The 12,027-nt window shown below is 44.8% G+C and overlaps 1 pseudogene; it reads left to right on the forward strand.

Annotated features, from left to right (window-relative positions):
• The first annotated feature begins 800 nt into the window (after nt 1-800).
• LOC138445130 (translation machinery-associated protein 7-like) lies at nt 801-993 on the forward strand (annotated as a pseudogene).
• Nucleotides 994-12,027: the final 11,034 nt, after the last annotated feature.

Genomic DNA, 12,027 nt, shown 5'->3' on the forward strand with positions numbered 1-12,027 from the left:
TGTCTTTCATGCTTTGGGGGCCCTCCAGGGCAAAAAAATTGAGGGTGGAATGGCTGCTTACAAGGGCTCAGTGGTGAAAGAGAACAGACAGACTCAGGAAGTGGAAAGCAAGTCGGAGTGACCAAAGTAAAGGATTTCAGAAGGGAGGAATAAGAGCCCCGGGAACAGTTTTAAGTGGATAAGTTACAGGGTCTGATTCATGTTGTTTTTCTTTTTTTTTTCTTAAATGATGTCACATCTGTGAACCACTGACTGTCAACATATCCAAAGCTTCACCTTCTGCCCAGAGACAAGGAGGCCCACACCAGAGGGCAGGAGAGCAGAGTGACCAGAAGCTTCTACAAAAAACGTCAAGGAGGAGTCCGAGTGTGACAGGCCCCAGCAAGTGTGGGGCCATGAGCCCACAGCCAGGGCTCAGAAGGCAGGTGCAGGCAACGCAGCGTGGCCTGGGGATCTGGGCCGGGTGGCTGACCGAGGGGCTGCTGTTGCCAGCTCTATCTGGTGTGCAGCCCAAGAGCCTGAGCGGAAGAGCCAAGTGTAAAGGGATATTCTGGACAGCAGTGAAAACTCCATTATCCAGAAAATCAAATTCTTGGTTTTTCTCTTTTGCTTTCTTGGGTCATTAATAGGTGTGGTTTTGACAACAATGGACTAAAAAAAAACATATATATATATATATATATATATATATATATATATATATATATATATATATAATGAACTCAGTAATGCTCAAAAGTTATTTAATTCAAGAAGGTGAACAGTCCTACGGCAGGGTCTGGGGAGGGGCAGCAGGCACCATGTTGGGCCGAGAAGGTGGCAGAAGAAGCCGCTGAAGCAGCTCAAGAAGCAGGCCAAGGACATGGACAAGGAAGACAAGGCATCAAGGGAAAACAGAAGGAGGGGCAGAAGACACTCAAGGAGCTAAAAGCAAAGGCCGCGGTGAAAGGCTTCCTGGCCATGGGTGGAATTAAGAAATCTGACAAAAAGTAAGCTGTTCCTTGTGCCGGAGGCCGTGATGACCCTTAGTTCCATTCCTGTTTAAACATCTGGATTCCCAGCCATGATATCTGTTGCCACCTATAGCTGGAATCCAGTGTTGTCTTGGCACCTACTGTACATTTAAGAACAAGCTTTTGTTTAAAGAAAAAAAAAGGTGAATAATCTGGACAAAAGAATCATGGAGGGGGAAACCGCATTATTCTTTATATCTGCACCATGTGTGATGCCAAGTCCTTGCTACACATTCCTCTGTGCGGTAGTGAAGTTCAGATGAGTGTTCATTTACTGCAGAGAGAACAGGAGGGCAAGTAAGTCCCCACCGCCACCCCTCCACCACCCTCCAGGAAATGTGGAAGGAAGGCAGGGAAGAGGCTCAGATGCTGGACTGCGTTATTGGGTGAGCAGAATCTTCTTGCAGTGGCACCCCACTCCAGTACTCCTGCCTGGAAACTCCCATGGACAGAGGAGCCTGGTGGGCTGCAGTCCATGGGGTCGCTAAGAGTCGGACACGACTGAGCAACTTCACTTTCCCTTTTCACTTGCATACACTGGAGAAAGAAAACGGCAACCCACTCCAGTGTTCTTGCCTTGAGAACCCCAGGGACGGGGGAGCCTGGTGGGCTGCCGTCTATGGGGTTGCACAGAGTTGGACACGACTGAAGCAGCTTAGCCTCAGCAGAATCTTCTTGCGTATCTTACCCTTGAAATGAACGCACGTCCTGAACAGAAATAAACCTGGGCAAGGTGCTGTGCCCTCCTCAGCCGTGTTTTGCCTACCAATTCCCTGCCTCATCACTAGGGTCTCACACATGCTCCTAACGTTACACTGAAAACAATGTCAGAAGAGTCACCGGTGATCACCTCATTGCCAAATCCTCTGGCTCCTTTTAAGTTCTTATTCTCCTTCGTTTCCATAACACTAGACTACCTACCCTTGTAACCAGGCCTCTGTCAAAAAAAAAAAAAAAAAAACAGAATGATTTGATGTCTACAATATGCAGATTGAAGGAGAGGCAGGAGGCCAAGACAATATTAGTGTTTCAAGTGTGTGTGTCTGAAACGTGTTGCCAAAACAGAAACTGGGAAGTGGGGAGGGAAACGTGGTTCGAGGAGGGTGAGTTGAGATCCGTTCAGCGGGTTCTTGGAGACAGAGAAATCCAAATCAGGGCAGGGGGGCCCTTGAGACAAAAAGAATTGCACAAGTCCTCAGAAACAATGCAGCCGCGTAGAGAGAAAAGATAGGCCGCTCTGAACTCCGCCCCTCTCCCTGCCGCCCACAGACAAGTCTTGCTGAAACAAGGCTTATTTTCTCTAGTTCGACACTGGCTCCTTGTTGACTGCATTCTCAAGGCCTCTCTGCCTGCCTACCCAGGTCCCATGAAAGCCTCTCATTTACCCACTCAATTGGAAGCTGCCCTCAGACAGCAGGGCCTGCGTTGGGCGGGGCATCTCTCTCACCTGGAGGGGCTCCCTTCTCTCCTGCCCAGAAGGTGGGTCTGCTTATTCCAACCTTCTCTCCTACCCTCCACAGCCTCCAGCTCGCATTCTTTCCCCCTGCCTTTTCTCGGGAATCAGCAGGAGCACAGAACTGATTTCTTCAAGACTTCCTCTGTTTTCCCCTCCCTTTGCCTGAGTGCTCACTTTTTCCCCAACTATATTGACAAGAGAGCTGTCTTTCACCACATCTGTGATTCTCTGACACACCCTGAGGTCAAGCAAGCAGGGAATATATTTTTGGCTGATTGACTGAGAGCCTAATATGTCAAAATGTGCCTCGGTAAAACTAAAGAAAACTGATCATTTGCAGTATCAAAGGAGTTCCTGTTTGCAGAAATGAAATTATCCATTATATATTCTTTTTATTGTGATAAAATAGAATAACATAAAATTTACCACTTTAAAGTGTACAGTTCAGTGGCATTGAGAACATTCACTCTGCTGTGCATATATATCGCCATCTCCAGAACTTCTTTCATCTTTCCAAATTGAAACTCTGTACCCATGGAACAATAACTCCTCATCTCTTCCCCACCCCAACACATCTGGCTGGGGCTATCTACTTTTTGTCTCAATAAATCTGACCCCTTTGGGTACCTCATCTATGTGGAATTACAGAGTACTTGTCCTTTTGTCACGGATCCATTCCACTTAGCATAATGTCCTCAAGATGATTGCATATCCTTTCAGCTAGCTCCCAGCTTGACTCAAAATTCATTCATTTCTAAACATTTGACAACTGGTATGGGAAGGACAGTGACCACATGGAAAGAAATTAGGACTAAACAGAACAGGTGTGGGCCACAAAGGACCCAAACCCCTACCCCATTTTCAAACTGGAACTCTTGCACAGCTTCTCAAAGACATATCTCCTTTGGAATATAAGGAAGACCATATCTGAAGAGATTGTAGTGGAAGAAACAGTTCTGTGCCCAGCGTGGTATAAATTCTTTATCATCTCATTTAATCTTCAGGACAACTCAGTGAGTCACAACCATATTATCTTCATTTTACAGATGAAGAAACCAAAGCTTTAAGAGGCCAAGTAATTTGCCCCAAATCACAGCCAGTAAATACTGGAGTTGACACTCAAAACACTCACACTGATGTCTATTTGACCCCAGACGCCTCTCCTTTAAACACCCAATGCTTACTCCCCAGGGCCCCACTCCACCTGGAAGAAAGGAAAACCAGGAGATCAACTCGATAATCCAAAAGTGAGACCTGAAAAGAATGGCTTGTAGTATTTAAGAAAAGCATGCTGAGAAGGTGACTTTAAAACAGGCTGAGTGTATAAATTGTGATCAGACTATTAAAGTCTCTTTTAAAGAAAGAACAAATGTGCTTCAAGGGTAACAGAGGAATCTCATTATTAGATGGGTTATCATAAAGGTTGCGAGTCCCCTTCCCCCAGAGACTGCAGGAGGAGAGGCGGGAACCTGTCGAGATCAGGCTGCCTAGAGGCAAAGAGGTGAACCAGGCAGTCTAGGGGGACTCCCCCAGCATCAGAAGTCCCCGAGGTGATTCTAGTGAAGCTTTTGAGTTCCTGGAAGAAAGCCTTCCTAGAAACACTAGGTAAGTGTCATAAATATGCATGTGTATTTTATCCTCTGTCATCAGTATAGTCCTACCGGGTGGGGTGCATGTCTGACACTTTCAAAATTTAAGGGGCAATGTCCCCTTTGATTGCAGGGCATTCTGCAGTGAACTAACTTTCAAACTAACTCCAACTTGCATTCGAGCAGTGTCTTTTAAATTCAGACTGAATGGTAAGTGTGCCTTGAAGTGAATATTTCACTGCACAGGGAAGATGCTAGCTTTTCATTTTAATGTCCTTACAGCTGGTTCGATATGCATTGCCTCAGAGGCTGAGTTTGTCAAGATATGTAAAGAGCAAAACCCAATGTGCTTTCCTGGGAATGACCCGGGCTACTGAGGCAGATGAAGTATATGGAAGGTGACTCCCAGGACATTTTACACACAGAACCTCTTTAAGAGGAAAAATGAAACTGAGAGCATGCGCATTCCCAGCGACAGGACACATGTAAACACAGCCAGCATTCTCAGGGATAAATCTCTGGTCAGAGATGAGATTTGTTTCTAGAGCAGACACATCACTTTTATCTTATATTCATTCTGCCAAATTCTTTAAGCCTCTATGGCCCATGCTCAATTTCCACTCTTTCTGTGGTTGTAAAGGGATTCCAAGCGAGGTCCACCTCCTTCTACCAACCATTTAATTTGAGAAGGGAGCTTGTCGGCCACTGCCAGCACATCTGTCTCCTTCTGGGTCCTCCACCCCACCCCCAAACCTCCTCATCTGTCTGCGTGCTTCCTACGGCCTCTGAGATAACCTCACCTGAGGCTTTATCCAGAGTCTCATTGCTTAAAAATGCTATTTCTTATGTCATAATTATGTAAACATCTGTGGATTCAGACTGATATTTGCTCATCTTTATGCAAAAATGGAACTGGCTCCAATGTAGTGCTGTTAGGGTAGGGCAGGGGAGGGGTGGAGAATAGTAGAGTAATTTCTGTGAATATTGAAATGTGGAAATTCTATCTTCTACAAATGCGGTTATACTGAATCCTGAGGATGAATGTCTTTCTGGCATTTACGGAGCAACTGATGTCAACAATGTACTTCTCATCTTAGAATACTGTCTTTTTCACGACATATTCATTGTATTGATGAAAGCATAGGAAGCTTTTGAACTATCGGCATTTTTTTATTAAAGAAGTCAGTATATATATATATATATATATATATATATATATATATATATATATGGGTGTGTGTGTATATATATGTATATATACACACACATCCCCCAAAATCGACCACGCAAGGCAATCCAGTTATTTCAGCTACCTTTTCAATCATGAGAGACAGAGCAGCACCAGGAAAGAAACTAATGATATAGAAATACACAATGACTATTAAGACGGACAGAAGATCAGACAGTTAGGTCATGACCCGGCCATTCTGGGGGATGCCTTCTATCTTCTCCCAAGAAGACATTAACACATTTACATTCATGTACCACCAAGCTATGGTTTTTCCAGTGGTCATGTATGGATGTGAGAGTTGGACTGTGAAGAAAGCTGAGCACCGAAGAATTGATGCTTTTGGACTGCGGTGTTGGAAGACTCTTGAGAGTCCCTTGGACTGCAAGGAGATCCAACCAGTCCATTCTGAAGGAGATCAGACCTGGGATTTCAATGGAAGGACTGATGCTAAAGCTGAAATTCCAGTACTTTGGCCACCTCATGCAAAGAGTTGACTCATTGGAAAAGACTCTGATGGAGGGATTGGGGGGCAGGAGGAGAAGGGGACAACAGAGGGTGAGATGGCTGGATGGCATCACTGACTTGATGGACATGAGTCTGAGTGAACTCCGGGAGTTGGTGATGGACAGGGAGGCCTGGCGTGCTGTGATTCATGGGGTCGCAAAGAGTCAGACATGACTGAGTGACTGAACTGAACTGAACTGAACTGAACCACCAAGCTGCTGAATGGCTATCATTTACGCAGCTAGATTAAATGAGTAAAGATAACCTCCCAGAAATTCACCCCAAAACCAAAGCCAAACTTAAAATCCATAGTTAGTGTTCATGGTGGGGATTGTAGCATTGGTTTCTGGTAGACTTCTAGACTTCCAAACTTGATGTTGTCTGTTCTACTATAGCATCATGGGGGAGTCATGACAATTACCATACAGAAGAAGGTAACAGGGACAAAATGGGGCTCACAAATTTGGAGACAACATTTCCTCTTGAGGTTGAACTATAAAATTGATATCTGCAGACCAAAGAGACATGCAGAGTCTCTTAAAACTAGAGAAAGAAAGACCCACAGGCTTGTAGGACATGACTGTCAACTGACTAATGAGGTTAAATATCTAAAGAAAGAATACATCAGTCAGGAGGGATGGATGGTCATGGAAAGATGGAAAAGAGGCTCCTGACTTGACTGAGAGGGGCAAGCTGCCTGGTCCAGACACCCAACAGCCATCCCAGGGGCAGGCCAGCTTCTCTGAGAAATATGACTAGGGTGGGTTCTCAGAGCCCCTTATTAGGAGTCCATGCTCACCTGCAATCTTCTGAATATAATGCACCTTCCCAGTCACAGACACATTTCAAAGCAATAAATAAGCATTTTGGTCCGCACGTCAGCCTTCCAGATTGGGTTAATGTGGGTCCATCCCCATGAGACAGAGCCACTGGAAACTGTCTTCCTCCATTTTTCAGTCTTTCTCCATTTCTCAAAACAATGAACGCACATGATATACAAGAGTAAACATATAAGGCACTGTTGATTATTCTATACAAATCACTGTGACAATACCACAAGGGCAACAATAAGAATAAAAGTGTTCCGTTTGGGGGAGAAATGTCTAGTAAATTCCCCATTTCGTCATCTTACTGACAGTTTGAATGCAGAGCTAGAATTTTCTATTTTATGTTTATTTTGTCCTTCACAATGCCTGGCCCAGTGCTGGGTGTATGAGCTTGCAGATAGGTGTTAGTTTATCAAGTGAGTGAAGAGCAGCAGCTGAACGACATATTACCACCACTGCAACTGCATGACGCAAATTAAGCCTCAGACACCAGTGGCCCCCAAGGGATGGTCCTGACATCCAATCAGAACCCAGGCCACTGCTGTCCCCAGAGGGCAGACAGCTGGGTCACTCGCTGTGTTTCTCTCAGCCACATACTCTTTGGGCTCCGGCAGAGCATGTGAAGGAGGAGGAATTCCTGGGGACACAGGGGTCTGACGGTGAGCTCACACGTGCTCACCCCAGACATCTACTGAGTCACTGCTGGTACGTGGCCATCTCTGCGTTTAGACGTGACTATAAGTGCCGCAGTGAGAAAGCATTGTCAGTTCTCCCTGTTCACTGGGCGAGAAAAGATTTTTCATTTCATACATCATTTACAACTTGCTGCTGTGATTCTAAAAAACCAGTGGGCTTTATCGAGTTAACGAGCAAGAAAAACATATTTGGTGAGCGTGTTAATTTTTTGAATGTTCTGTGGAGCCCAGGACATTAGGCAACGTGCACAGGGCAGCTGGGCACACCAGGGAGCCCCTGTCCCCTCAGATTCATTCCACTCGGCTACGGGGGCATCTGGCTATTTACCAATAAGTCAGAAAATGGGTCTTAATAGAAACTGAACAGCAAAGGCGTCATTCACTTTGCATTCTCTGCACCATCTCCACTTGGGAACATTTAGGACCTTGGGCAAAAGTCACCATTAACCTGAGGTTCTCTTCCACCTGCCAGTCTTCACAGCAAGAAAGAGGAACAAGTCAGCGGCTACGAGGACAAATCAAGTCAAAAAAGGGAAGAGAGCTCACTGAGCCTCAGAGCTTGGGATCTGTTAAATGATATAAGGTAATCTGTCTAAAGAATGATGTAGTAATGAAGGTGAAAGCCCAGGCAATTGGATGAAAGGGCTTTGTCAAAAGACCAGAATAAGACAGTGAAATAAGTCTTAGTTTATCAGAGGATCCTTTTAGAGCTCTTATTCTTATCTATCAAAATCTCTGATACTCCGGCCTAGTTAAATACATCTCAGAATTAACCTGCCTGTAAAACCATTGGACCAAGAGCATCACATCACATTGTACAGTTTCTCTTTGAGTTTCAACTTAAGTTGGACATTTAAGAATGATCCCCAGCAAGTAAATGGCACTGACCAAATGCATACCCAGAACCGACAGGGCATGGATATATTTTTCTCATCTCTTTCCACACATGGAAGATGAGTAGATTTGGGTCTTAAGAAAGATAGGGAGATGTTTCAGCTATTCCACTATTAAGTGGAAACATAAAATGACAGCTGCCACTTCATGGCTTTGAATATTCACCATAAAATTGACAATGAGTAGGGACAATTTTTTAGTGTTATTCACTTCATTTAAAGACAATCAATTTCTGGACTGCCACCTATCACAAAGATAACCAGTCATAAACACATACATGTGTGCGCATATGCATGCACACACACACACACACACACACACACACACACACATTTCAAAACTCCCAAAGAGCCTGAATATGGTAGATGGCAGGGGAGATAGAAACTGACTATTTTCTAGATAAGACCAAATGCAAAACAGTCTATTTCAGAAAAGATACAAAAGAAGTATCACTATTTGGGAGAGGAACATATTTGTGTTTTGTTGAAGAGTAGAAATACAGGAAACAGTTTTGTACATAATATTTAACAGCATTTTGTATTCTTTTTTGCTGCAATTGTGATAAACCTCTACTTAGCAAGACACCCAGTTTGTAGTAACTGAGACCACAGCCAAGCTATTCTCTCAGGAGGACTGGGACTCATTCACACCCTAAGAGGGGCTCTATCTTTGATGCCTGGTAAATGGTTAGGAATGTCAGTAAGAATATCTTTTTGCAAATAATTTTTGGAGAAATGGGAAGAAGAGGGTTGAGAATGCAGCCAATGTGAATGAGGCCAAGGAGAGTGGACCCTCGGCACAACACTTCTGTGTGTTTGTGTGTGTTTTCAAATTTATTTTTAATTGGAGGATAATTGCTTTACAATATTGTGTTGGCTTCTGCCACACAACATGAATCAGCCATAGGTATACACGTGTCCCCACCCTCCTGAGCCTCCCTCCCTACCCCACCCCTCCAGGCTGTCACAGAGCGCCCTGCTGAGCGCCCTGCGCTACACGGCCTTCCCACTGGTCGTCTGTTTTACATACCATAACGATCTGGTTCAGTGCTGCTCTGCCCACCCCCCACCCTCGCCCTCCTCTGCTGTGCCCACAAGTCTGTTCTGTCTGCATCTCTATTCCTGCCCTGCAGATAGGTTCATCAGTACCGTTTCTCTAGATTCCATATATATGCATTAATATACAATATTTGTTCTTCTCTTTCTGACTTACTTCATTCTGCATAATAGGCTCTAGGTTCATTCACCTCACTAGAATGACCTAAATGAGCTCCTTTTTACGGCTGAGTACTATTCCATTGTATATCTATACTATAACTTCCTTATCCATTCATCTATCAGTGAACATCTAGGTTGCTTCCATGTCCTCACTATTGTAAATAGTGCTACAGTGAACACTAGGGTACACGTGTCTTCTTCAATTAAGATTTTCTCAGGGTATATGCCCAGTAGTGGGATTGCTGGGTCACATGGTAGTTTTATTCTTAGTTTTTTAAGAAATCTCCATACCGTTCTCCATAGTGTATGCATTAATTTACATTCCCAACAAGAGTGTCTGCATGGTGTTAAATGCTCTCCTCAGATGTCTCCCAGGGTAGGAAGGACCACACCACTCTCCCTGCGTTATCCCACATCCCCTCACTCCACAGGCTGTACCAGAGGCAGGTGGGTCCAAGAGTCTGCCCTATACGTGGACCCAAAGGGGCATATTACACATCCTGCAGCACCACCCGCACTCAGGCACAAAATAACTCCCCATCTAAACCTCAGACTCACTCTTCTCAGCCCAGAGAAATAGAGTCTCCAGATCTAAAGTATAAAAGTAAGGCCTGGCCAGGCCACTCTAGAGGAAACCTCAAAATTCCCAACTAAACTCACACAGGTGGGGAGAAACAGTAGTAAATCCGAGAGGGAAGACCCAGGCAAGAGAAAGCTGTCCAGAGCTGACCTGGTTGGGGAAAGAATATTCTGGTAAGGCTGGAAGAGGGCCTGCCTCTTTCTCTCACTGGAGCACTGGTCTGAAAGGTCACCTAGTTCAACAACCATGAGGCCACTCAGCTCTCAGTTAACCTCCATGGTGGACATGCCCTTCGTAACCCCTGTGGGTCACAGACTCACGTGGTCCCCTTCCCTTGAGTGCAGGTGGAACCTAGAATGTGTTTCTGGCCCACAGAGAAGAGCAGAAGTGACTGGATAGTCCTTCCTGTGATTATGCCATATCCTACCTCCATTCTAGCCAAGGGAATGAGATTCTCTTCATTGGCTTGGTAGGCAGAATGATCCCCCCTGCCCTAGCAAAGATGTCCATGCTCTAATTCCAGGAACTCATTAGGTAACAAAAGAGACTCAGCAGATGCAATTAAGATTACAGACTTCTAAGGAGATTACCCTGGATTATGTGAGTGGGCTCAATCTCATCACATAAACCACTAAAAACACAGAAACTTCTCTGGCTAGAATCAGAGAAATGCTGCAGTAGAGAGGCAGGTGAGATTCAGCCAACAGGAAGCCAGAGAGGCTCCCAGAGTCAAAGGATTCAAGGCACTGTTGCTGGTTCTGAGACATAGGGGCCAAGTGCAAGGACCAGAGAAAGGTCTCTAGGAGCCGAAGATGGCCCCCAGTTGACAGCCAGCAAGGAAATGAGCTACAGTCCTACAACCACAAGGAACGGAATCCTGCTAACAACCAGAGTGAGCTTAGAAGCGAAGCAGCTATTTCCCCAAAACCTCCAGAAAGGATCACAGCCCTTGTGATCCCAACATCTTGTGGGACCCAAAGTAGAGAAACCAGTTGATTCAAACTGTGCCCAGACCTCTGCAGAACGGAAAGCATAAAGTAATACATGGGTGTTGTTTTAAGCCACTACCTCTGTGATAATTTGTTGCAGCAGCAAAAAGAACTGACAAACTGGCCTTGAAGAAGTACACTTCCATGTTGTCAGAGCTGACAGTGTCACCAATTGACAGAAAACGGGACCCACAACCAACAGCAACTGAATTCTGCTAACTACCATGTGAGCTTGAATGAGGACTCTCAAGTTCCAGATAGAAACCGGCCTCACCTATATTATGACTGCTGCCTTATGAGACCCCAAGCAGAGGACCCAGGTAAGCTGTGCCCAGATCCTGACTGATGAAAATTATGCAATGATAAATCTACTAAGCTTGTTGCTCTGGTTACACAGGTATTGGGAACTAACACCCTCTTCCAAAGCTGTGGGTTTATGCTTCTTCTGGACCACCTCATCCCAACACCTAAACCAACAGTTTCTAATTCAGGATTGAGGCCAGTGCAGAGACTGGTGTATAACAGATTAGAGTTTAGGATACAGATCTAACATGACTGGCACCTGTAACATGCAAATATAGACTTTCTCATTTCCACCAGAATTAAAATCAGATGTCTCTAAGATGGAAGACCACGCTCTGCTCTTTCCCATTAACTACGGTATCACCCTACCTTCCAAAGGTGACCTGGGCTCTATGATGAGGACACAAAGAAGCGTTAATTTCTTTTCTACAAAACCATGTAGGAATATTAATCTATTGCTTTATTTCAAATATTGCTTTCTAAAGTATTTTATCCCGCCTGACAACACTAACATGCAGAACCCTTTTATGTTTAAGTGATAGAAACTCCAACTCAAACAGGCTTGAAACATAAAAAGGGAAAGATTGGAAAGTCAGGTGCAGGCAGGGCTGCAGCCCTGGTCTCTCTCCAGCTCTGGGTTCTCCTCTGAGTTTGTGTTTTTCCCCAACTGGCTCCTCCCTTGTGGCAAGATGTCAGCCAGTAGCTCAAGAATTCACCCTCATTTCACCC

Source organism: Ovis canadensis, chromosome 8 (assembly GCF_042477335.2).
Source record: "Ovis canadensis isolate MfBH-ARS-UI-01 breed Bighorn chromosome 8, ARS-UI_OviCan_v2, whole genome shotgun sequence".
Taxonomy (NCBI): domain Eukaryota; kingdom Metazoa; phylum Chordata; class Mammalia; order Artiodactyla; family Bovidae; genus Ovis; species Ovis canadensis.